Source organism: Corythoichthys intestinalis, chromosome 13 (assembly GCF_030265065.1).
Source record: "Corythoichthys intestinalis isolate RoL2023-P3 chromosome 13, ASM3026506v1, whole genome shotgun sequence".
Lineage (NCBI taxonomy): Eukaryota > Metazoa > Chordata > Actinopteri > Syngnathiformes > Syngnathidae > Corythoichthys > Corythoichthys intestinalis.
Window position 1 is genome coordinate 11,964,356 of NC_080407.1, and position 27,860 is coordinate 11,992,215.

Sequence of the window (27,860 nt, forward strand, 5' to 3'; positions counted from 1 at the left end):
GACAGGGTGGGATTAGGCGTGTCAAAATTTGTATGTGCGCAGTACATCTTCATTTGGTGGCGCCTCAAAAAATTATTACAGTAACATGACCTTATGTGATGAAAAATCGGAAACACCCCACCCAGGCTGTCTTTCCACCTTTCACCTCTTCCACCGGATACCCACCCAGGTTGTTTCATACCCGACGTAACGCCTAGTCAAGTTCAAGGTGCGAACAGTACTCCACTTCCTTTTTGCCACTTCCCGCTCACTTGTTCTTGCCAAACCTGCCAAATTGTTGAGTTACAGAAGGTCAGACAGCAGCCTCTTTCTCAGAAAATGACATGTCCAGGAAGAAGGTGAACTGACATCAGGAAAGATGGACGGCAGACCAGAGGAAGACCAGTAGCAATGTATGCAGTGGAAGTTTTGATCTGCTCAGGACACTGGGCAGATTTCTTTGTCAAGAGGTGCGGAAAAAAACCTGAGTGATTGCCTCGGACACCGGTATGTGCACCAGGAAGTATCCGGCTCCGATTACGCCATAGGCAACAAGGGAGGGAGTCAATGGGAAAACAAAATGAAAGACTGAAACTGACAAGGAAGGGCGGGAGGTTTTGGGAGATATTTGTGCAAGTCTGGACTTTTTTCATCACACGTATGCATATGTCTGCAGGGGGAGTTAGTAGTGTGTGTGTGTGGGGAAGGTGGTATCACCTAATACATCAGCAGCTGAACCAGCGGCATGCTCGCATCAAACATGTACCTAAACTCAGAGACATGGGGAAAGAACATCTGGTTGAGCAATTATCAGGTTAACGCTGAAAAAGTCTTAACCACTTACACCCACACATTTTCAGTGTGGAAGCATATGAACGCTTCACTCCGGGTCGCTAATTTATTCCCCATTTTATTTCCATTCAGTCTGCTCACAGACTGAAACTTCCATAGGCCGTCTGAAACAAACTGAGGGAAATGGGAGGCGTCATCGCTTCCCGAGAGTTCATAGGCAGTGTTGGGTATAACGCCGTTACATAACGGCGTTATTTTTCAGTAACGGGGTAATCTAACTAATTATTTTAGTAATCTAACTAATTATTTTTTTTGCCATTACAACGCCGTTACCGTTACTGACGGTCAAAAGCAGTGCGTTACTTACTCTAAATAAATCGAAGAAACTACCAGCCGTAGCGAGTCTACTCTGCTGTTTATTGTCATCCAAGACTTACATATAGTTGATGTGTGCCCAGAGATATTGGACTGTGCCAGTGATTTCTGTAAGTCGTTACCAGACACTCTAGGGTTCTTTTTTACCTCTCTAAGTATTCTGCGCTGAACTCTTGGCGTCATTTTTGGGAAATAGCCACTCCTTGGGAGAGAACAAACGGTGCCTACAAAACCTATAAATGTTTGGGTGGTTTTAGTGAAAGCAGAAACTGTTTTTTCATCTGTGTGATTTTGACAAAGATCAGCTCACATTTGCTGGTGATTTTACGCAGAAATGTGAGAAATTCCAAAAAGTTCAGATACTTTTTCATACCAATGTATACATATTTTTAAAGCAGTTATTAAATCGAGGGATTCAGTATATTTGATAAAAGTTACTCAATAGGTTAATTTTATTTGTTGAATTGGATGTTGACAGGGTTAATAAATATTATCCTTCATCAGTGTTAAAAAATGCCGTTATGTAACGGCGTTATTTTTTTCAGTAACGGGGTAATCTAATTATTTTTTTCCATCGTTACAACGCCGTTACAGACGGTCAAAAGCGGTGCGTTACTTACTCTGAATAAATTGAAGAAACTACCTGCCGTAGCGAGTCTGTTTAATTGTCACCCAAGACTTGGGGTGCGTTCAGGTTCGAGAATAGCGCACGTGTTTTGTTTTGTTATTTTTTCTGAGCAAAAATATACCACACAGGACGTCCTGGCACTCTGTTTTTTTAATAGCACATATAACTTCAACATTAACACAAACGTACGGCTTTCGGCAGGCTGTGTCTCGAACTCACGCCTGCATCATGTGAGGAAAACAATATTGGCGCCGTGTGCACTTTACGGTGCCTCGGATAATTCTGTATCAGAATATTACAGCATGTACTTCTTATGACTCCAGGCTGTTTGTCCCTACTCATCCAATTAGACAATGCTTTCCAAAGCTTGCTAACGTTTCTGTGTTTGCTACACCTGAATGCTAGCCTCGTTCCCATCCCCCACTGTCAGCCAGCAAGAATGCTGCTTCCATCTTGAGGACGGCAGACGCTTTGAGGGTGGCGGGAGGAGTAGAGGGACGAGGCTACCTGAATGCACCACCTGGATAGATGTGATGGAATTGATTGTGATTAGCTGAGGGTTAGAGTCATGCGTCATGGTAAGCCAATCAGAGCCGGTGTTTTCACACACAAACCGGAACAGCGCCTGTGGCAAACACACACACGCAAAACAGATGCAGAGGGATATGATGGCAGAGCATTCAGAGGAAAATTTGTCCTTTACGAGGTGGAGATATAAACACTATTTCAAGTCAAAAATACTTGAAGTACAGTAGGCTATGTCTACTTGACCAGTTGTCTCAGGTTGTGAGAGTTTTGTTGGACTTCAAGTGTAGGATAAATCTGTTGCTGTTGTTGTTCTATAACACAACTACCTGTCTGTTCTTCTCTATTCAACTGACTCGAATACTGCTCAGAAAATTACAAATTCTTTGACATACAACAACTTCTTTTTAAAGCAACGGAAATAATTACTTTCACTGGTAACTAGTTACTTTTACTACAGAATAATTCAGTTACTAAGTTACTTTTTGATAGAAGTAGTGAGTAACTATAACTAATCACTTTTTTAAAGTAACGTGCCCAACACTGTTCATAGGTCAGCCTGCGGGTTTACAATGGGGTCAACAAACCACCCGATAATCTCCTTTAGCATTGCTTCTCGCATATCCCATTTCCGCGTCCATTCAAGACTGCGATCCGAATGCTAAATCAAAGTGGAAGCACATCGCTAGTGCAGTGAAACATCTGGAGCGGTGACGAAAGGTACCGGGATGAGGAAGTTGCTGTGGTGAATTTATTCACTCTGATCCATCCGTCATCTGGGGCTGTACGTCCCCCGTGGAGTTTTGGCTCACGCGCACGTGTCCGAGATGACGGTGATGATCGGGAAGCGTTTACAGGATGTGAGAGGAATATGATGGTAACACACACACACCGATTCATGAAGCTGGATGACTTCCAGCTGAGACTTGTTGCTGACGTTGGAGGAGGAGTAGATTACATCACAATAACTAACAGATATCAGTAGTGACGCATGCATTAGTGGTTGAAGATAATAGGTCTTTTTTGTATGTTATAGTGGTGATTCAAAATGAGAAACTGATTTGATAGGTGCAATTTACGGTCCGCGGCGCATTTGGTACCGGGCCGCGCAGAAATAGTAAATAATTTATTAACGACTGCATTCTGGCCGATTGACTTTGGCCTGTGGTGCTTAACACACCAATATCTCTGTCTACTTTAGATATACAACTACAGGGTAGGAGGTCGTCATAGTAATGCATTGATTGAACTGTTAGCAGTACATCTGGCTTTGTATATCTATGTGCGCTTGGCCTCGATAAGAACGGACGACGTAGGTCGTCGCCCATCACATTTGTTCCCGAAAATATTTAGCCCCCACACTAGAATGACTGAAAAAACAGACATCTTTTGACAGATTTTTTATGGGGAAAAGGGAACCTGACGAGCCAGAAGATGAGCCTACAACCTCGAAGAAAACAAAATCTATGCTACTTCCAAATCACTAAAGACTAAAGATGCACCGATAACGATACTAGTATCGGCAGGGGGTGCCGATTCGGGCAAAAATGCTGGTATCGGTATCGGCGAGTACCAACAAAGACGGCGCCGATACCATTTACCAGTCCATTATTATAACATCTGACCGCAGCCTTTTTATTTCCTTCTGGCGCTCACTACACTTTGTCTCTGTGTTGTGTGATGACACGTGACCACCAAACAGCTATCGCTATTGGCCTGCTCCAGACCAATGAGAACGGGCCAATAGCCACTTCTGACCAATGACATGGCCGACATGGCGACATGGCGGCGGTCGGGAAATATTTCAAAATAGAAATCCCGTCAATTAAAATCAATGGCTGCGTGCAAGATTTGCGGCCTGAAAGTTTCGAGATGTGGAGTTAAATCGGCCAGTTTCAATACCTCGAACCTGATAAAACATGTGAAGACGAAACGTGAACGAACACAACGAGTTTGAGCCTGCAAGAGCAGGACTGCTATCCAGAGGAAGGGCGCTGGACAGGTGCAACAATCTCTGGTCAGTTCACTACGTCTACTTAACTTTTATTGTCTTTTACTGAAAGAAATGCTGCAGTAATTTGGGAACTGTTTCCAAAGTAGGGTTGCCACCTTTCAGAAATAGAAATAAGGGACCCACCCCCTCCCGAAAAAACGAGGCTAATAGAGAGACGGGATGCTGTGGTCAATTATTATTACTTATAATTGTGAGCGTCTGCAAATGTGGAAACAAGGTTGGACCTCGAAGCGGACAACAAGCGGGGGATAAGTACAAGGGTTTAATGATTGCAAACAAAAAATAACACGCGATCGCAGGATAGTAGAAATAACAAAAGGAGTCCGTGACAGCAGGTTGACGGAGCTCAATACGACAAACTCGAAGATCTAATAACTAAGACGATAGGCAGCGAGCCAAAAAGCCAAAATAAAAACACTCAAATACCTGCACAGGGTAGAGGTTACAAACGAGTGCAGCACACTACAGGCATGAAAATGGGTCAGGGGTTAAAAAGGTGAGAAGGGTCTGGAGGAAATATATTCCAGTACACTGTATTGTACACCCCAACAAAATATTGAGCTCTGTCGACCCACACTGTGTTTCAACAGGGCCGTGCAGAGACCGGTGGAGGGGCGGGTGCTCGTAGATCAAAAGGGGCACATGAACAAGTATTTAATACACCTTAAAACAACATAACTTCAATTTTAACCAGCTTTAGATAATAATTGGCTGCGACTGTGACATACTTTAATTGGGAGGGGGCAACAGTGAATAGAAATCAAAACTGTCATCAACACTTTCTGGCTGTGACTCAGTCAGTCTGCCTCTTTTCTTCCTTCAACCTCTGCATCAAAACTTCCTTCCTCAACTTGTTCATCTGAGAACAAACCACATCAGATGGTCACTGAGCCACCAACAGCACAGTTTTCTTAAAACTATTATTTAATTATTATCCATACTTAACAACTCTAGCACCTAATGATTAATAAAGCAATGACATGAAAATCTTATAGAAAAATAACATTGTAATTGTGTTTATAATTGTATTTAATACCCGACTATCCTTGCAAACTTGTTCTTACCAGGTCTGCTATTCACCCAGCTGATGAGGTATCCACTGCCTTTAGCAGCCTCATCTAACTCCTTTTTTTATCCCTCAATCTCCCTTCCCTACGACGCATGTCTATGTAACGAAATATAAATATTTAAAAAAACAAACAGACTCCCCGGTGGCTTTCAGTTTTAAAGCTTTCTTAATTTCTTTCTCACTCAATAACGATGGAGTAAGATTTGTGTTTTTATTATTCAATCAAAAAACAAAGTTACTTCTATCAAAAACAAAGTTGCTTCAATCAAAATACAGTATATACTTTTAATCCCAAAAAGTAGCTTCAATAAAAAAAAATATATTTTTGATTGCAATAATAAATTTGAGACAAAAAAAGCATTTGAAAACTATTTTTCTTGATTGAAACTGATTTTTCCATTTAAGTAATGTTTTGCGTTTGGGCCACATTTTGGCTAGGACATTTGTGTCTTTATTATTCAATCAAATAAGTTGCTTCAAACAAAAAAATATATATAAAAAGAAAAACTTTGCACATGTGCCAATCACCGTTTACCAAAGCCTGAGAGGGTTTGAGTAGACTCACTATGAAGCTTTTAATAAAGCCAAGCATTTTCTAACTACTTTATTCTTGTTTAAAAATAATTCGGTGGGGCAGTAACATGTTTAAAACTTATCATAATTCTTACATTTTGAAGTGCTTGAAAACCATTTATAAATGATACTTTGGTGAAAAAAGTGAAAAAACGTCTTATATATATATGTATCTTTTTTCCAATGTAAAATCTGAATAAATGCATTGAACACGCACAAAAAAATGGGGGGGGGGGGGGTTGGGGCGCTACTTCGCGGTTTTCACTTATTGCGGCGGGTTCTGGTCCCCATTAACCGCGAAAAACGAGGGATCCCTGTATTTCTGAAAAGCTTTAAGAAGCAGGACTCATTCCCACCACTCGTCGGGCCGGTGTTGTGCCGACACCGGCCGTCAGCTCAATTCCAAGCCGAAAATAACGCGTCTCCGGCGGACGACGGGAGCGATGTGAGGCGCCCCCTCCATCCGAGAGAATGCCGCTTAATTTGACTTAACAGTGTGTTTCTTCGTTTATATTACCGCTAAATACACAAGCTTGACGCCAATTTAACGGGAGCTATTTTTTTTCATGGGAGATTTGGCTAGCTCTGGCAGTGTTCAACGCAAGCTGCAACGAATGGCAGTAACTTTTTTATATCGCAAAACGTGCAAACGATTGAAACCATTACTCACCAAATTCAATCTGCTGGCAAATACAGGCAAGTGTGTATGCTGCGCTCTGGTCTGCCCCGATATGGATAAGGCCTGCTTTTTGTTTTCGCAGCTTTGCAATGCAACCGAAGGCTCTCCGAGCACTCCATGTACACGCGTAAGGAGTGCGCGCATTTGGAATAATGGAACGCAGCTTGGGCCGATGATTGGTTCTCGTCAGCGAAGCATCTAGAAGGATTTGCTGTGTTCTTAAATGCTCAGTTTACGTACTAAGTTAATCACATGATGATAATAATAATAATTAAATAAAACCTCCCGACCCCCCCCCCCCTCCCAAAAAGAATTTCTCCTCGGATCTACGCAATTCACGTAGGTCGCCCTTTTTGACTTCAAAACGGCGAATTTCGCCGAAAGGTGAGAGATTTTCATCCCTGACACTAACAGTTTGTACTAGTCTTTTTGCTATTTTGCAAAGGTAAGAAACAGCCTGACAAAGCCTTGATAGCAATGATTTCACATCCAATTATGTAGCTCTTTGGGAAAAAAAAAAAAATATATATATATATATATATATATATAAAATCGGGGTGGTATCGGTATGGTATCGGTATCGGCCGATACTGCACAGCCAAGTATCGGTATCGGTATCGGGGCCAAAAAATGGTATCGGTGCAACACTACTAAAGACCCACGAACTGCGAAGGAGTGGATTCGTGACCCGTATGTGAATAAACCGTGTGATTCGAGCATGTCTGTGCAACAGGAATATTAGCTTGTAGAGATCGCAAATCACGGCGACCTTAAACACCAAATGTGAAGTAATTTCATTAAATGCCAAATAGGGTCACAATTAAAGTAATTGAACATTGTCCAACAAATAAAGCATGAAAAAATGGTTTATATGTTGTATATTTGACAAAATAATCGCGTTTCCGAAGTTCGAGCCTGAAAGGGGACGAACCCGGAAGTGACACGTCACACCGAGAACAGCGATGACAGCGCTCCATATGGCCGCCATACAAAGCCCTTCAAACAATGATTCAAGCAGCGATATAAGCGACAGATTGAGCGCAAGTGAGGAGATCCAAGTTTTTGAAGTATGTTGGACCATACATGTATTAGCCAGACGCTAATCAGGATGCAAACAATGTGCCCAGACGACCTGACATGGAATGGAGACAAGACCCATCGAGATTACAAGATTGGTAAGATATAGGCTGTTGTTATTTTTATGATTTGAAGCATGCCACGTAAATAAACCACCTACTATTGCCTTGGATGAAAGAAAAGTTTTGACAAATCCCCGATCGTGCTGTGGAATGAGCGGTGGAGGCTAGCGACGTTAGCTTTTGTTTGCCTGGCATGTTTTGGCGAACACTTCCGCCTTCGGACCCTCTGACGGGAGCGGGGGTGTTCGCCGAGGCATGTCTGGTGCATAAACCACCTACTATTGCCTGGGATAAATGAAAAGTTTGACAAATTCCCGATCGTGTTGTGGAATGAACGGTGGAGGCTAGCGACGTTAGCTTTTGCTTGCCTGACGTGTTTCGGCGAACACTTCCGCCTTCAGACCCTCTGACAGGGGCGGGGGTGCTTGCCGAAGCATGTCAGAAAAATAAACCACCTCCTATTGCCTGGGATAAAAGAAAAGTTTTGACGAATTTATAAGTGTAGGCAAAATGAACTCAATACAACTATGATCGGGAATTGCCACGAGTTTGCTTCTGCTGTTTATTCCACAACACAATCGGGGTTTTGCCTCGAGTTACCTTTCGGCTAGCGTCACTACCTTCTGCTGTTCATTCCACAACAGTTGGCAGCTCTGCTTTGACAAAGTCATCAGTCATCTATCCAAAAGTCACACTGTTTTGCAAATCCTTGATCATAAGCAGACCAGTTGAGGAAGCAGGCATCTTCGAAGTGTTTGTAGCAGAGAACACTACTCGTAATGTCCGTGCCCTGTACATGCCCTGCTATCCTTTGGCCACTCATACAACTTTTCTTTAAATTGAAAACAATACATCGCCACACACCACCGTGGTATCTTACCGAGAAGCAATGCAACAATACTGTTCTATGGTGGACTTCCCTCGCAGTTCTCGGTGTGACCTAATTTCCGAAGATTGTCGAACAAAAGGATTTTCGTTGTCTAGGGTGTTGCTATGGGTTAAACAAAGAATCTGGAAGGGTTGCGTTAAAATAACGAAAATATGCTTATAATTGTTTAGCCATTGATATTATTCAAAAACATGGTTGGCCAACCATACTTCACATTTAAACGTACATTTGAGACAACAACTCTACCGAGGTTCTGGATTAAAGTCATTTCGGAATAGACTGACATCGCTAGTAGAGCACTGCAAACTGCGCTACAATTACCAACATCGTATCTTTGTGAAACAGGCTTCTGTCACTCTCCCATCTCGGGACCATCTCGTCGCAAGGAAATAAGCTCAGGCCTCCCACTGATTCAACGAGTGAGTTGTATTTTCCCTGCACTTAACGCGATGGGGCTAAAAACAAATGTTATTTTATATTTGCTGTATTTTTCTGCCACACATTGCCGGTGTTTTGACAAATTTGGCATGCGCGTCACGTTAAAAATGACAGCGAATGCAGCGATTCCAAAGTACACACTACAAACTTTCTCTAAAGAAAGGAATATTAACTTACGTTTAACATGATAGCTGCACACAACTGCACGCAGCTCTCACTTAACGACTTTGCCGTGTCGCTAAGCATTAATTTACGGCCATTTTCGTGTTGCACATGTATGTTTATGATGTAAATAGTTTTTTAGCACCGTAGGATAACATTGAGAGTCCAACTGAATATAAAAGAGGGCTTTTTTCACCGCCACAAAAGCTTTGGGAGTAAAATTTTAAGGGTGCAAAATTTGACAGAACACCGGTCCGTGAAAAAAAAAGATCAAAATCACACCGGTCAAAAAACCGGTCCCAAAAACCTGGTGTTTGGGACAAATTTACTTGTTTTTTTTAACTCTGCCTAGCAACCAGTGACCAGTTAAAGGAATCCCAGTAATTGTTTTGACCTAAGTTTCTTTATCGACTAGATAGATTTCATACCAGTCTTTTTTGCAGGGATACTACATAAACTGACTGAAACTAACAAGCAAACATTGCACAAAATAAGTGAAAGAGCAACTTCAACTACCGGATAAAAAGTCTTCAGTGTTTTCAGAGCCCTAAGGAAGCTCGTCCACTGATGCGGAAAGAAGCAGTTGGAACGGGGGTGAGGACTAATCCACGAGTCCTTTTAAAAACGAACGTGTGTCAATGCAGAACATAGCGGTCGTGAATGGAGGGTTTAGAAAGGGCCGAGACAACAGCAGAGAAGCTCATTATTCCCTCTTCAGAGTCAAATTTAAGAGCTTATGGGTCCTCGGAGGAATGGGCAGGGCCTCACCCTTTGCCTCCCATCTCCACCCACCCACCCACCATCAGAGTGAAAAAGAGCTCTGAGAGATCCCCAAAGAGCTTTCGAATTGAAAGTGCTAAAGTATTTGAATGGCTATCATTTGACAGGGCCGAGGAGAAGAAACAAAACTCTGCGCTATTGAGGTTCTTGCTACGTGAATTTTCTTAGTTTTGTTGATTTTTCTTTTTTAAATCTACAACCATCTCCACGTGCGTGGCATAGCATTCCACCTGCTGCTTCTCAAGCCTCCTGTCGAGTCTCCTAACGTTGCCGTCTGCACGAGGTCTAGTCACTTTGAAAGGCGATAATGCCGACGCACGGAAATCCTATCATTTTTTTGTCATCGCGGGCGAGCGCCTCTTGAGTATACGTACTAGCCAATGTGTCGGATTGAATTGCTCCTGCTGAGGAAGTAAGCGCCGCATGCATCGGTATTGCATTGCGGTACGAGTCACCTGCAAATAATAAAAGCCGAAGCGACCTTCAAGACATCTACATCCATCCCTGCCATGTAGCTGCTTAGACTTGGAAAGATTACATTATGTATTCCAGCTTCTACTTGCCGAACGTCGTCTCCTTTTTAAAATAATAGATGTGTTTTGGCGGGGAAGTCCGCGAGTGCTCTCGCCGTGATTTGCAGCTGCAGGCCCTTCCAAGGAAAAATACTTGCATCGACCCATTTGTCACCCCCTCTTCTTAAAAAGAGAACCCTCCTCAACTTTGTCAACGCGCTAATTTTTTAACAATGTGATTATCGCTCTTTATTTGTTATCCTAGAGCTGCTCATTAACGCGTTATCGGGCTTTTGCCTGTCACTTTCAAGACTCGAGATGTGTAATCTCCAAGAGAGAAAAAGAAAAAAAGCAGTCACATGCTCTCCTTTTCCAGTCTGTTAAAGCCTTCACGCCAGGTCCAAAGGTGGATGCAAACCATCTGTGTCAACACAAACTTTGTGAGCGATGAGTCCCGGCTGAACTAGAGGAGGAAAAATAGTTGAAAACTCCATGTCACTATGCATGACTGACTCCATACCTGAGCGTGGAAGCTCCTGATAAGACTAATAACCCGGATGACTCACTCTTCAATTCGATGCGGGATAATTGAAGGACATTCTGCCGTGTTAATGAATGATATATCCTGCCATCTCCTCTCACTCTGGCGCAATCAGCCGCGGCACAAATTGATGCTTCACATTGGCTGTCTCTCGGACGCCTTGTAAATCAAGTATAATTGACAGACGGGGAGTGATGAAATGCAAAGTGGTGTGAGCAAATGACTCCATCAGAGAGGCTCCATTAAAACCTCCGAGGTGGCCAATTATCTTTCACACTCGGCTGGCGAGGAACGCAGTCGGCCAGATACTAAAAAGTCATGTTCACGCGGGGTGGGGGAGAATAGAAAAAGTTCAGGACCGTGCAGGACTTTTGGAAACCAAGCTAAGAAAACCTAGTCCAAGGCTATGACATTTGTCTCAGGCCAAACGAAATACTAAGATTTCAACAGTCTACCTCTTGTATTCAAAATGATGTTTTTAAGTTTCCTCAGAATCCTTTTTGACAGCTTTTAGCCTGCATACGTACAGTGGGGCAAATAAGTATTTAGTCAGCCATTAACTGTGCAAGCTCTCCCACTTGATAATATTAGAAAGGCCTGTAATTGTCAACATGGGTAAACCTCAACCATGAGAGACGGAATGTGGAGGAAAAAAAAATCACATTGATTGATTTTTCATGGTGGAAAATAAGTATTTGGTCAAGACCAAAAGTTCATCTCAATACTTTGTTATGTACCCTTTGTTGTTAATGACGGATGCCAAACGTTTTCTGTAACTCTTCAAAAGCTTTTTCACACACTGTTGCTGGTATTTTGGCCCATTCCGCCATGCAGATCTCCTCTAGAGCAGTGATGTTTTGGGGCTGTCGTTGGGCAACATGGACTTTCAACTCCCTCCACGGATTTTCTGTAGGGTTGAGATCTGGAGACTGGCTAGGCCACTCCAGAACCTTGAAATGCTTCTTATGAAGCCACTTCTTTGTTGCCCTGGCTGTGTGTTTGGGATCATTGTCATGCTGAAAGACCCAGCCACGTCTCATCTTCAATACCCTTGCTGATGGTAGAGGATTTTCACTCAAAATCTCTCGGTACATGGCCCTATTCATTCTTTCCTTTACAAAGATCAGTCGTCCTGGTCCCTTGGCAGAAAAACAGAGCCAAGGCATGATGTTTCGACCACCATGCTTCACAGTGGGTATGGTGTTCTTCGGATGTAATACAGTATTCCTTCTCCTGCAAACACGACAACCTATGTTTCGACCAAAAAGTTCTATTTTGGTTTCATCTGACCATAACACATTCTCCCAGTCCTCTTCTGAATCGTCCAAATGCTCTCTAAAGAACCGCAAACGGGCCTGGAAATGTACTGGCTTCAGCAGAGTTAACGTTTGGCAGTGCAGGATTTGAGTCCCTGGCAGCGCATTCATTGTGTTACCGATAGTAGCCTTTGTTACTGTGGTCCCAGCTCTCTGTAGGTCATTCACTAGGTCCCCCCGTGTGGTTCTGTGATTTTTGCTCACCGTTCTTGTTATCATTTTGACGCCACGGGGTGAGATCTTGCATGGAGCCCCAGATCGAGGGAGATTATCAATGGTCTTGTATGTCTTCCATTATCTAATAATTACTCCCACAGTTGATTTCTTTACACTGCAGAGTGAAGAGTTACAGAAAACGTTTGGCCTCCATTATTGCCAATAAAAGGTATTGAGATGAACTTTTGGTATTGACCAAATATTTATTTTCCACCATGATTTGCAAATAAATACTTTAAAAATCAAACAATGTAATTTTCTGTTTTTTTTTTTTTTTTTCACATTCTGTCTCTCATGGTCGAGGTTTACCCATGTTGACGAGTACAGGCCTCTCTAATCTTTTCAAGTAGCAGAACTTGCACAATTGGTGGATGATTAAATACTTATTTGCCCCACTGTACATAGATACATACCAGTGTTATTTTCGTCAACAATGACTTTAACGCAAATATTTCGTGTGTGATCAAAACATATTTTGGGAGACTAAAACATAATGAGACTAATGCCAGTTTTCGACTTTCGAGACGAGAACGAGACAAAAATGCACGATAGCTTCCGTCACATGTTCACAATGTGTTTACGTGTGGGTAGCCTGCAACGTAGCAGTGTCTGGTTGTGTCACTCATGTGATGTGCTGCTGCTCTCAAGTCTCTAGGCTTGCAACCACACACTCACGGAGGTTTGGTTTTGTTATCTTGCCCAGAGAGATAATGCAATGTTGCCTTAGCCTTTCATTAAAGTGCCTAAGACAGGATAAAAAAAAAGTCTTAAATAGCATTATTATGTGAATCAGAATCATATTTTGAGAAGATTCAACTATATACAAAAATTTCGCAAAGCGCAGATGCCACCGGAGTTAGACCTGCTTTTGTCATTTCCCTGGCCCGGCTGCGGAGAGCATAAACTAATCAGGAGGCGTGACAGCTAGCCGACATGCTAACCCGAACCGAGTGATGTTTCAAAGTCATATTCACGCGTTTCGAAGTGAAAAATCACACAAAACTACCCCGGATCATTACACACGGGGGCGGGGTTTTCAATTGTTTTCGCCGATTGGGAACCTGCCCAAGTTACAGCTTTGTCTTCCCCCTATTGCGGGCAGGAGAGCTTGGTTGCCGGGGAAGCAGCTGGAGAATGACCGCCGGTCAAACCGGCTGACGTCGGAGGAGTGCGTACCTGCCACTTTGCCAACACGAATATGGCGTAAATGAATGCTTAACTACAAGACGAAGACGTAAACAGTGAGAGAGCAGCGTTCAGTTGTTGTGTGCAGCTAATAAGGCAAGATCCGTCTCAGGAGAACTTTTCTACATGTCCATCCATGATCAAACGTAAGTAAATAGTCCTTTATTTAAAGAAAGTTTGCAGTGTTTACTTTGCAGTCACTGTATTCGTGGCCAAAGGCTAAAAGGGCTGCCAAAACCAACACTGGTACAGACATAGATTAGATATCGTCTAACAAAACCTGTTTTTGACACCAATAATTTGACATTTTTGGACAATTTTGCAGTTGCCCTTCTGAAATAAACGAGACTGTCAGAAGTCTCTTGCAAAGCACTAAATCAGAAGTAAATTGCATGTGGAAACTGTAGCGTGCTTGGTTTTATGCCCTCCAGTAGCTGTCAGTTAGGACGCCCAGCACGTCGTAAACGGCACCTCCTTGCCACTGGGCTTGATGGCAAACTTTGGAATTGCATATTAAAGCTCAATCCAACTGAAGACGTCATTGTTCGAGTGGCTACTGCACTTACATTCATTCAGAAACTATTCACGCATTAGTTGACGTTTTCACAACGAATGAAACACTCTATTGCTCTTTACAGTCTTGTAAAGTAAATGAAAGCGTGCCGTAGCCAGAGGTCCAATTTTATAGTGAATTGCATATTCCGTGTGCTTTCAAAGGTGGTTTTAACTTGATTTTTCTCAGCATGATGACAAAGTATCCTGAACAATACAGCTACCATTCTCCGAAACAACGTTCCCCCTTGGTGAGGCCGCTTGGCAAAGGATCAGTCTCATTCCTGACCAGTCGGAGGCTCCTTTTCTCCAGCTTGTCAATGTTGGAATCTGAGGGAGTTGATGCAAGACGTGCAAGTTTAAAAAAATAAAAAAATAAAAAGATATATTATAAGCCTCTGGTCCTGCTGGTGAGAAAGCGGGCAAACTTTGCTGCCAATGTACTGAATCACACGTTACATACTCTATATACTGTACGGTAAAGCAAAAAAAATAATCAAAACAATAAGAAACGTAGTGTTACAGTGGTCTGAACCTTTCGGAATTTCTTACATTTCTGCACAAAATCAACAAATGTGATCTGATCTTTGTCAAAATCACACAGATGAAAAAACGGTCTGCTTTAACTAAAACCACCTAAATATAGATTTTCATATTTTAATGAGGACAGGATGCAAACAATGACAGAAGGGGGGGGGGATAAGTGAGTGAACCATCAAATTTGATATTTTGTGGCCCCAACTTTAGCAGCAATAACTTCCACCAGACGCTTCCTGTAGCTGCAGATCAGTCTGGCACATCGACCAGAACTAATCTTGGCCCATTCTTCTCTACAAAAATGCTGTAGCTCAGTCAGATTCCTGGGCTGTCTACCATGAATCGCCGTCTTTAGATCATGCCACAGCATCTCAATGAGGTTCAAGTCTGGACTTTGTCTTGGCCACTCCAGAAAGTATATTTTGTTCTTCTGAAAACATTCTGAAGTTGATTTACTGTTTGTTTGTTGTAGCATCCATGCTCTTTTTAGCTTCAACTGTTTGACAGACAGCCTCAGGTTTTCCTGCAAAACATCCTGATAAACTTTTGAATTCATTCTCTTCCCTTAATGATTGCAAGTTGTCCAGGACTTGAGACAGCAAAACAGCCCCAAATCATGATGCTCCCTCCACCATGCTTCACGGTGGGGATAAGGTGTTGATCTTGGTGAGCTGTTCTATTTTTCCTCCACACGTGACGTTGTGTGTTACTCCCAAACAATTCAATTTTGCTTTAATCAGTACACAAAATATTTTGCAAAAATTTCTGTGGAGTGTCCTTTTTGCGAACATTAAACGAGCAACAATTGGTTTATTTTTAGAAAGCAGTGGCTTCCTCCGTGTAGTCCTCCCATGAACACCATTCTTGGCCATAGTTTTACATGTAGTTGATGTGTGCACAGAGACATTGGACTGTGCCAGTGATTTCCATAAGTCTTTAGCAGACACTCCAGGGTTCTTTTTTACCTCTCTGAGTATTCTGCGCTGAACTCTTGCCGTCATCTTTGAGGACGGCCATTCCTTGCGAGAGAAGCAACAGTGACAAAATCTCTCTGTTTGTAGACAACTTCTCTGACTGTTGATTGATGAACATCCCGACTTTTAGAGATGGTTTTGTATCCTTTCCCAGCTTTATACAAATCAACAATCCTTGATCACAGGTCTTTAGACAGCTCTTTTGACCGAGCCATGATACACATCAGACAATGCTTCTCCTCAAGACAATTCTTACCAGGTGTGTGTTTTATAGTGGGCAGGGCAGCTTTAAACCACTCATCGGTGACTGGGCACACACCTGAGTTAAATTGTTTGCTAAAAAAATGGTTTCAATTGCTCTTTAAGTCTCCTTAGGCAGAGGGTTCACTTAATTATTTTACCTCCTTCTGTCATTGTTTGCATGCTGTCCTCATTAAAATATGAAAACCTATAAATGTTTGGGTGGTTTTAGTTAAAGCAGACACTGTTTTTACATCTGTGTGATTTTGACAAAGATCAGATCAAATTTGATGGTGATTTTATGCAGAAATGTGAGAAATTCCTAAAGGTTCAGATACTTTTTCATACAACTGTACATAGCACAACATTGAGCATTTTCTTTTTGGATGGATGTGAAACAAATAGAGCGTAACGGAGCACCTATTGTTGGCTTCGATAACATCACAAGTTTTTCCGAGCTAATGGCACTGTTGTTCTGCCGTCACCTCGGGCGTCACATCCTGTTTTTCCAAAGGTGGGACAATAATGACGCATCTCTGGATGAAGCGGCGACCGCGCGCTCCTCTCTGATGTTTGGGCTCGGGATTATCCCTGGGCTCAGCCTAGTTGGTTTGAGCGGGATTCCGCTCTAATCTAGTGTGCTTCTGTCACACGGCGATGAAAGAAAGACAGCCTGTTGCTATTGGCCTGGGGGGATACACAGGTGCACCATGGGAAAGGTCAGGTCAAACCGTACAAGCCTTACAGAGCAACTTCTAAGCCCGAATATCAACTGAGGAAATGCTTGTCCAACAAAGGAAAAGCCTCATGAAGCAGTAATACATAGACGTTGCAGGGGCGACCATAAAGTCGGCTGAATTGTGCTATTTTTTGCTCCCTAATCCTTTAAAAAGGGTGGAGCCTCCTAAAACAAACTATGAAGCGCTTTGTTTTGCAAACTTGACAAGTTCGGCCTTGGCAGCTCAGTTATTTGTGATCAACAAGTCCTTCCTATTCGGTACGGAGGATTACCTGAAACAACAATTTGTCGGGGCAAAAATGACGACGTGACAAAACACGATGCGTCCTTTGAAGGAATGCCTTTGTTGAGATTCATCTACGATCTACAGTAGACATGCGTCAACCTATCGACTTGGGAGTTCATCTTGCAAAGCATCGTGTAAACTGCAGGGATCATCTTGTCTACTAAGGGTGTAACGGTACATGTATTTGTATTGAACCGTTTCAGTACGGGGTGCTCGGTTCGGAACGGAGGCGTACCGAACGAGTTTCTGACGTAATGTAACCCTTACTTTTCGAGGCTGTGAGTCGATCGGGTTACAGTTTCTTAGTGTAGATTATATTTACTCCGTCTTCTCTACAATAATGAGGACCAACACGGTAGGACAGTGTTTTCCGAAACTTCCAGAATCGCGGTGAATCAGTAACAGGCACACTTTTGCAAAATAGACAATGTTTATTGATTAGAAAATGCAGAATAAATGAGATTTATTGATTATAATCCCACAAGAGCAAGCAACGCGTTTCAAAAACAAGCAAAAACAATGGTAACGTGATGTTAGATTTGAGTTTGTCAATCCCAGAATCCCCGCGTTATCATTACAGCACAACCAGGTGTTCCTTTAGCAATGAAAATCGCTTACCGTGACAAATGAGCGGGAGCCAACGCTCCGGTAAGGCGGCGAAGGAACAAAGCCAGGCGATCCGTACGTGACCCGCTGGCGGACTTCACGGGTCGCCCGGAAATGTCCTGTTTTTGTAGGGACGCGCCACACGGGGGCGGAGACGGCCAACCTCCGCTCCCAGGCGGCACGGCCCCGTCCAATGACAAAGCTACTTTTGGTTCAGCCCCTCGAAAAAGGGGCTTTTGCGTGGTTCCCAGGTTGTGCTGTCCGGTAGCAGATGTTGTGTTTCCACGGTAAATATTATGAGTGCAAAACAAGTTATCTCGTGAGATTCCCTCCTAACTTATGGGACTCAAGCACGTACTATGGTGCAAAACAAGTTATTTCGAGAGATTCCCTACTAAGGCGCGTCTCCTAACTATAGGAACAAGGTGAAAAACAATAGAAATTGTTACAATCTATGTCACAGAAGCAATCATACATCACAAAGGCATAATGTAATATTTTCCCCCATCAGTATAACCCAGAAACGTCAACGGTGCGACAACATGGCCGCCGCGAGAACGCAGTGAAACGCGGGCGTTAAAGTCAATCAGCCAATGCACACCAGTCGCATTGCAGCCGCTTGTTAGACGCGTCCCAGAAGCTGCTCAACACGACACACGCGAAAAGAACGGCAGAGTTTATTATTTGACGCGAGACCCGCCCCTTTTGCGTCAATACTACTACCGGTAGCTAGGATCGGGCAGACTGGAAATTACTCGTGTAAAATACGGTGGAATCGGTCGATTTTCAAACTAATACGCAATCATAACCCACTTTTTGAGTCAATCAGATCTCTTGAGTGGTAGATCGGGGCACAGTTGACTTGTCTTTGTTGATTTACTGCTGTCTTCTCTGCTATAATAATAACCAACACGGCCCCGTGTTCAATACAAAACAAAGTAGGAACTAATATTCACATAGGAACTAAAGTTATACACCATAAAATATACAATATAAATGAATACTACATCACATTTGTAAAATATAAACACATAATAAAATAAATAATAGCCTATTCAAATAAAATACATTGAAATGAGCTAAAACACCTGTAATTAAATGATAAGAATAATACACAGATCCTGCTTACACAATTAAATTTATTAATTTCTGTGTGGCGCTTTAACTTGAGAAAATCCACTAATAAAGCTTTTGAAAACCGTTCATAAGAGAAAAAAATGATTCATTGAGGCAATTCATTTGTAAAATTCATGTTAAAATCTTTGTCATTGGGATTGATTTTCTCTTTAGCACAGGATTTCTTTCATCTTCTTTCTTTCAGAAAGAAAGCTGACCAACACACGGGGTTTGAAAGGCAAATTGTTGTTGGGTTATTATTAGGGATGGTCCGATCATGTTTTTTGATCCCGATCCGATCCCGATCGTTTTAGTTTGAGTATCTGCCGATCCCGATATTTCCCGATCCGATTGCTTTTTTTTTTTTTCTTTGCTCCCGATTCAATTCCAATAATTCCCGATAATTTTTCCCGATCATATACATTTTGGCAATGCATTAAGAAAAAAATGAATAAAACTCGGACGAATATATACATTCAACATACAGTACATAAATACTGTATTTGTTTATTATGACAATAAATCCTCAAGATGGCATTTACATTATTAAAATTCTGTCTGTGGGAGGGATCCACTGATAGAAAGACTTGTAATTCTTAAAGGATAAATGTGACTTTGTATATTGTGACTAAATATTGCCATCTACTGTATTTGTTGAGCTTTCAGTAAATGATACTGTAGCCATTTAACTGTTCTGCCCAAATGCATGATGGGAAGTGCAACCATGACTGTGCGTAGTGGCACCAATATCTTCTCTGCGTTGGGAAATAACATAAGGTGTCAAGAAAAAGATCAACTACTACCTTTCATCCCCACATTGCTTCCCACGATATTACTAATTATTGAGAAAGGGATTTTAAGGCTTTAGCCAATTAAAAAAAGGCTCCAAAAGCTGCTAAAATTCACTCTACTCATTTTACGCTGCCTTTTAGCTCTATATATAGGTAAAATGGCGCCATTATAGATTGAACACGACAATGCGTGAGTGGGTCGTGCAGCGCATGCGTTCATTGCGGTAAATATTTTAACATGATTAATTAAAAAGAAATAATTACCGCCGTTAACGCGATAAATTTGATAGCCCTACTTTAAGCCAAAACTAAAGACTGTGGATGAGTGTAAGATATTTTTTCTGCAATGTTAAATACAATTAGAAAACGATTTAATAAAAAAAATATATATATATTTAAAAAAGGCATGTCCGATATTTTTTTGCTGATTCCGATACTTTGAAAATGACGTGATCGGACATCTTTAGTTATTATTTTTAAATACCTGCTACTTTTTGAGCAGAATTTTAGATTTGTATAGGCTAATGTCCCTCTTGTTGAAAGCACAAAAGTGTGTCATAAACAACTAGCACATTTATATTTTGCTTTTTTTTTTCTTACTCTACCGAAAATGAACCGAACCGTGACCTCAAAACCGAGGTACGTACCAAACCGAGATCTTTGTGTACCGTTACACCCCTATTGTCTACTAATAGTTTAAACTGAATGTTTACTTGATTTATCTGTGTGAAATAAACAAAAATACACTGGTCAGGGTGGTTGTCGTGAGCTGCAGTTAAGTCCTCCTGTTGTTTAAGCTTAACCAGAAACAGCATGTTTTGATTAGGGTGAGTGGAAATTATCCGTCGGAACACACATTGCTCCATGTCAGGGGCAGGAGGCCACTCTTTTAGCCTTATACCTCCTGTGGAGCCACAGTGACTCTGATGGTGCTTGGTGGTCTGCAGCATTTTGTGGTTTACTGTTGGTCGGGATATGGGGGCGGGTGGGTTCCATCGATCCAAGAAGTGGGGGATTACCTCAATCCCCTGCGCTTGGCCCCATCCAACTCAACACTTCAGACTCAAACAAAGGATCAGGAGCTGAGGGCCTTGGGCCCCTGGCGCGCTGCTAATCCTATTCCAACTGGACAACAATCCGTCTGGCCAGTGGTCCCCGCGGGGATGTAAGGCGCTTGCAGGAGAAGTCAGACAGCTCGTCAAGGATGAGAACTTAATTAGCCATGCAAAGTCAACCTGCTTAATTGAAAAGACTGAACTAGAGGACCGTCACAGGAGTGCTAGAAGTTCTCCTCTTGGACTCTTTTTCCTTCAAGGTGTTGTCAAGCAAAGAGGAATTCATTTGGAAAGAAGCTGTACCCCCGCTGCTTCAGACTTGAAATCTTGAAAAAGTCTCCGCTTGTAAGGTTAATTGGGCTGGACTCTGTGCCAGGATGAAGTAGTGGGGAACAAGTGCTGAAGTGTTTTGCTGGGCTTGAGCTTAATCTTTCACGGCGGGCTTTATTGGCAAGGTCACAGTCTGCCAATGAGCAGCTTTTATTGGGGACCTCGGATTAAAAAAATACATGTTCTTGCTTATGTGCATTTACAGTATTTGTGCCATTGAGACATGAAGTCATGATAAGCTTGTGTATGAATGTCGCAAATCTGTCAGCACTGAGAGGACAGTCAAAGCGCACACACCTCACTGAAATTAAACAGAAACTCTCTTGACCCCGACGCTGACTCGCTCTCCACTCCCCATCAACACTGTTTAAGCACGCCATCGTCCCTTCTACCATAATGTGTTTGGAAACGCTGCACTCCCGCGTCCTCGCCGACTCTTTAATGCATTTAACGCTGCCACCCCCACCCCGTATAACCATGGTGTGTTTGAATTCACCAACTCCACCTAAACACGCTTGATATAAAGAATGCCACACATAGCCTCTCACGCTCAATCACTGAAAGGTCATTTGTTTGACCGCGCTCTCCTCTCTGACGCCACTTACGCCTGATGTGTTTTGCTATTGACTAATGGAGCCCATATGGATGCACATATAAAAGCTCGATGACAATTGATGTAACGTGTTCATAAAAGTAGTTTCATTAGTGATTCCCACTACAGTCCCTGACAAAAGTCTTGCTGCTTATCCATTTTATAGAAACAATTGCTAATAACCTGACTTTTAATTATTCAATTGGTTTCGGAAATGGTTCAAAACACTAACAACAAAAATTAGGGCTGTCAAACGATCAAAATTTTTAATCGAGTTATTTACAGCCTTAAAATTAATTAATCATAAATAATCGCAATTCAAACCATCTATAAAATATGCCATATTTTTCAGAAAATTATTGTTGGAATGGAAAGATAAGACAAGATGGATATATACATTCAACATACGGTACATAAGTACTGTATTTGTTTATTATAACAATAAATCAACAAGATAGCAATAACATTATTAACATTCTGTTAAAGCGATCCATGGATAGAAAGACTTGTAGTTCTTAAAAGATAAATGTTAGTACAAGTTATAGAAATTTTATATCAAAACTAGGGTTGTTCCAATCATGTTTTTTTGCTCCTGATCCGATCCCGATCGTTTTAGTTTGAGTATCTGCCGATCCCGACATTTCCCGATACATTTTGGCAATGCATTAAGAAAAAAATGAATAAAACTCGGACGAATATATACATTCAACATACAGTACATTAGTACTGTATTTGTTTATTATGACAATAAATCCTCAAGATGGCATTTAATTATTAACATCTGTGAGATAGAAAGACTTGTGACTTTGTATATTGTGACTAAACATTGCCATCTAGTGTATTTGTTAAGCTTTCAGTAAATTATACTGTAGCCATGCCCGAATGAAAGATGGGAAGTACAACCATGACTGTGCATAGTGCTACCAATTGATATATCTTCTCTGCGTTGGGAAATAACATAGGGTGTTAAGAAAAAGATCAATTACTACCTTACTTCCCCACATTGCTTCCCACGATATAGCTAATTGTAGGGAGAGGGATTGTAAGGCTTTAGCCAATTAAAAAAAGGCTCCAAAGGCTGCCAAAATTCACTCTATTCATTTCACGCTGCCTTTTGGCTCTCCATATAGGTAAAACGGCGCCTTTACAGATTGAGCGCGACAATGCGTGAGTGGGTCGTGCAGCGCATGCATTAATTGCGTTAAACGAGATACTTTTTTTTTTTTTTTTTAAATAATTACCGCCATTATCGGGATAAATTTGATAACCCTACCTTATGCCTAAACTAAAGATTCTGGATGAGTGTAACATATTATGTCTGTAACGTTAAATACAATTAGAAAACGATTAAAAATATATATATATTAAAAAAAGGCATGTCCGATATTTTTTTGCAGATTCCGATACTTCGAAAATGACGTGATCGGACCCGAATCCCGATCGATCGGGACATCTCTAATTAAAACCCCTCTCAATGTTTTCGTTTTAATAAAATTTGTAAAATTTTCAATCAAAAAATAAAATAGTTGCCCGCCATTGTTGATAATTAAACAATGCTCATGGGTGCTTAAGCCACCCAAGCGCCAGCAGAGGGCGACAAAACTCCAAAAAATACAATTAACAAGTTGGCATTGCACTATGCTGTCATTTTAATCTGTTTAAGCGGGGCATTTGCGTTAATTGCGTCAAATATTTCAACGTGATTAATTTAAAAAATTAATTGCCGCCCGTTAACACGATAATTTTGACAGCCCTAACAAAAATATATTTGTTTCACTGAAAAAGGATTTATCATTTAATGAAGACATAAAGGTCAAATTTTGGCAAGACAAAAGTTTTGTCGCCTCCGGAAAGTAGTGTGAAACTTGAACAAAAAATGTAATTCAAATACAAAAAAATGTTACATAACATAAGCGAATTAAGTAGTGGTGCTGTGAGATCCAAATTTAATATTTTGTATGACTTCCATGGGCTTGAAGGACTGCATCCATGCGGTTCGGCAAGGATTCATACAATTTACATCAAAGAAAGCAGTCTTGCATGCCTCCCAAAGTTCATCAACATTCTCGGGTTTCGTCTTCCATGCTTCGTCTTTCATCATGTTCATGTCTGGTGACTGGGCTTGCCAGTCCTGGAGGATCTTGATCTTCTTTGCCTTGAGGAACTTTGAGGTAGAGATTGAAGTATGCGATGGAGCACCATCCTGCTGCAGAATTTGTCCCTTTTTATGGTTAGGAATGTTGGAGGCAGCTAAGATTTGTTGATATTTCAGACTATTTATGTTGCCTTCCATCCTGAGGATCTCTCATACTGGATGTAACCCCAGACCATGATTTTGCCACCACCAAACTTCACTGTTTTCTGAGTGAATCTTGGACCCATGCAGGCTCCAGTAGGTCTCCTGCAATATTTGCGGCGACTGTGGTGTAATTCAATGGTAGGTTCATCTGAAAAATCCACCTTTTGCCACTTTTCCAGCGTCCATCCTTTTGACAGGCTGTGGGCCTTGGCAAATGCCACATGTTTTTTTAACTCTCTGCACCCTGAGAGATAAACAGTTGAAATATCAACAAATCTTAGGTGCCTCTTACATTCCTAACCATAAAAAGGGACAAATTCTGCAGCAGGATGGTGCTCCATCGTATACTTCAATCTTTACCTCAAAGTTCCTCATGGCACAGAACATCAAGATCCTCCAGGACTGGCCAGCCCAGTCACCAGACATGAACATCAAGCGAATTAAGTAGTGGTGCTGTGAGATCCAAATTTAATATTTTTGCGGCGACTGTGGTGTAATTAAATGGAAAATTCATCTGAAAAATCCACCTTTTGCCACAAGACTTTTGTCAGGGACTGTATATACACAACACAATGTCAAACTCTACGGTGTTGAAAAAGTGTGAGCTTGTGTGCAACCCAGAGACAGATGGGGAAAACATGTCAAAGTCATAACATTGAAGATTATTTCAATGATTAAACGAGACATCGGAGGCAAAAATGGCGTCAATCTGATAAGACTCCAGTAGGCGGTATGCCGGGCCGCCTCTTGTCGTTGCTCCAGACGCAGCTGCTGCGCATTGCTTGGTTGCTTCATCTTTGATTTGATAAATACAGTTTGACAGTAACTTGTGGTTTCCATCAGGAACATTAGTACAATTCTCTGTTCCTTATTTACTGACATCTGAGTTCATTTGTTACATGGATTGCTTTTAATGTCCTGCTTAAGACCCCTTTTGAGAAGTTGTTTTTCAAAGTAAATGTGTTTTTGTAGCTCTTTCGCAAAGACTTCGCAGGTAAATCCCGCTGGTTTGGACATCCGTGCCCCCGCTAACCTCTTCCTTCTCCTGTTCCTACAAAGTAAAGCCACAATCGACCCAAAGCTGAGCTGCAGCTATGGCGCTAATAGTCTTCATGGGGTGACAATAGAGCGGGCAGTTTGGTCATTTGGGATTAGTGCAGGTTGGTGCACATGCTCCCGTCACTCATGGAGCGAAAAGTAGTCTGTAGTGGTGGCAACCACAAAGCGCTCATGAATACAGTGTACTATTTTGGCCTGAGTACAAAATTTCAAGTACAACCCCTAGCAAAAAGTATGGAATCACCAGTCTCGGATGAGCCCTCACTCAGACATTTTATCAGGTAGAACAAACTCAGATAAAAAGTTTGAAAAAATAATGAGTTTGTGCTAAAGTGCAACATTACCCCAGTGCATTTGCCTGACATGCAGCCCCATAGCATCAAAGACTGAGGGAATGTTGATGTTTTCTTCAGGCAGTCTTCTTTGTAAATCTCACTGGAACAGCACCAGTCAAGAGCCAGCCCAGAGTCAAGAATCTGCATTGGGTAAAGTGTCAAGAGTCAAGAATCTGCATTTGACAAGGTGATGATGCTGGAACATTTGTTTGGTGCTGTTCCAGTGAGATTTACAAAGATGTCTCCCTGAAGAAAACATCAAAATTCCCTCAGTCCTTGATGATATGGGGCTGCATGTCAGGCAAAGGCACTGGGGAGATGGCTGTGGTTAAATATTCAATATATGCAACGGTTTACATTGAAATTTTAGACAGCTTTCGTATTCCTTCCATTGAAAATATGTTTGTCATTTTCCAAGATGACAATGCATCATGCCACAGAGCTAAAACTGTTAAAGAATTCCTTAGACTCATCCAGTCAATGTCATGGCATCCAAATAGCTCCGATCTCAACCCTATTGAAAACCTGTGATGGAAATTGAAAACAATGGTCCACAGCAAGGCTCCGGCCTGCAAGGATGATATGGCAATTGCAATCAAAGACAGTTGGCACCAAATTGATGAAGAATATTCATCAAGTCCATGCCTCAGACACTGCAAACTGTCATAAAAGCCAGAGGTGGTGCTACTAAATACGAGAGATGTGTTTTGATTAGGAGTGTAACGGTACATGTATTTGTATTGAACAGTTCCGGTACTGGGTGCTCGGTTAGGAACGGAGGCGTACCGGACGAGTTTCTGACGTAATGTAACTAGTGCTGTCAAATTTAGCGCGTTAACGGGCGGTAATTAATTTTTTGAATTAATCACGTTAAAATATTTGACGCATTTAACGCAAGCGCGAGATGACCCGCTCATGGATCCCATAATCCCACTGTTACATCTGCTACAACGGCTCGCTAAGGGCGTAACATAAAACGAGCCACACACACAAGTTGCAAGTGGACACAAATTTAATCACACAAGTCGAACTCGCAATGAACAAAATGCGGAACAAGCTGGCTTCAGCGTAAGCCCAGGCCAAAACAACAAACAAAATGAAACTACACTTAAACCCCACCTGACTGACAGTCTCAAAAAAGATCACAATTAAACGGCCAGGGCCTTACACCACTCAGAAGTGCAGTGAGCAGCGTGGGTAACGGTTAAATGTAAACATGGAAAAAAAGCAGGTTGGCCGTCTGGGTGGGTAATTCAAATTTAAAAAGAATATAGATGGAACAACTCTCAGAAAATGTAAATAAGTTGGTTTGCCTCAGCGACTGGCTAGAGGATGAGTAGAGAAGAGGTCCACATTTATGTGTACACTACACACACTTTGCACATATTATAAATAATCCTTTTTTTTTTTTTTGTTACTGTTCTAAGGCTCTGTTGTTTGTTTTTGCAGAGAAAAAGAAAATGTCTTCGACAGAAAGAATGTTAATGTTAATGCCATCTTGTGAATTTATTGTTATAATCAACAAATACAGTACTTATGTAGAGTATGTTGAATGTGTATATCGGTGTTGTGTCTTATCTTTCTATTCCAAAAATAATTTACAGAAAAATATGGCATATTTTCGAGATGCTTTGATTTGCGATTAATTAATTTTTAAGCTGTGATTAACTCGATTAAAAATTTTAATCGTTTGACAGCCCTAAATGTAACCCTTAATTTTCGAGGCTGTGGTCGTAAAGTTAATATGAGAAACTGTTCAGTGTTACAACTGTTCAATTTTGCACATCAGATACAGTACTGTGCAAAAGTTTTAGGCAGGACACCTGCCTAAAACTTTTGCACAGTACTGTATATATATTTTTTTAATTATTAAATTTATTAGGATCATGGAAGCTTCCACTTGGGAAAAATATATACATACAGATGGAAGCTTCCACTTGGGAAAAATATATACATACAGTATATCCTGTAAATACATAATAAAAATATACAGTACTGTGCAAAAGTTTTAGGCACGTGTCCTGCCTAAAACGTTTGCACAGTCCTGTATTCTTTAAAAGAAAAAGCCTGAGCCAATGTTATTTATTTTTTAAAATTTTGTTTTTCAAAATATCTACATTTCAGAATATTGTATTTTCTATTTTTGAGCAGAATTCTAGCTTTGTATCGGCTAATGTTCCTATTGTTGAAAGCACAAAAGTGTGTAATCAACAACTAGCACATTGATATTTTGCATTGTTTTCTTACTGTACCGAAAATGAACCGAACCGTGATCTCAAAACCGAGGTATGTACCGAGCGGAGATTTTTGTGTACCGTTACACCCCTAGTTTTGATTGTTATTTCTTTGTTTGTTTCTCATGATTCCATATTTTCTTCCTCAGAATGGAGCGATTCCATATACAGTGCCTTGCAAAAGTATTCCGGCCCCTTCAACCGTGCAACCTTTCGCCACATTTCAGGCTTCAAACAAAGATATAAAATTTTAATTTTTTGTCAAGAATCAACAACAAGTGGGACACAATCGTGAAGTGGAAC

The 27,860-nt window shown here is 41.4% G+C and overlaps 1 protein-coding gene across 1 annotated transcript in view; it reads right to left on the reverse strand.

Moving 5' to 3' along the window:
* sema3aa (sema domain, immunoglobulin domain (Ig), short basic domain, secreted, (semaphorin) 3Aa) overlaps nt 1-27,860 on the reverse strand; it is a 186,759-nt gene that overhangs the window by 72,129 nt on the left and 86,770 nt on the right. The window lies entirely within an intron of this gene.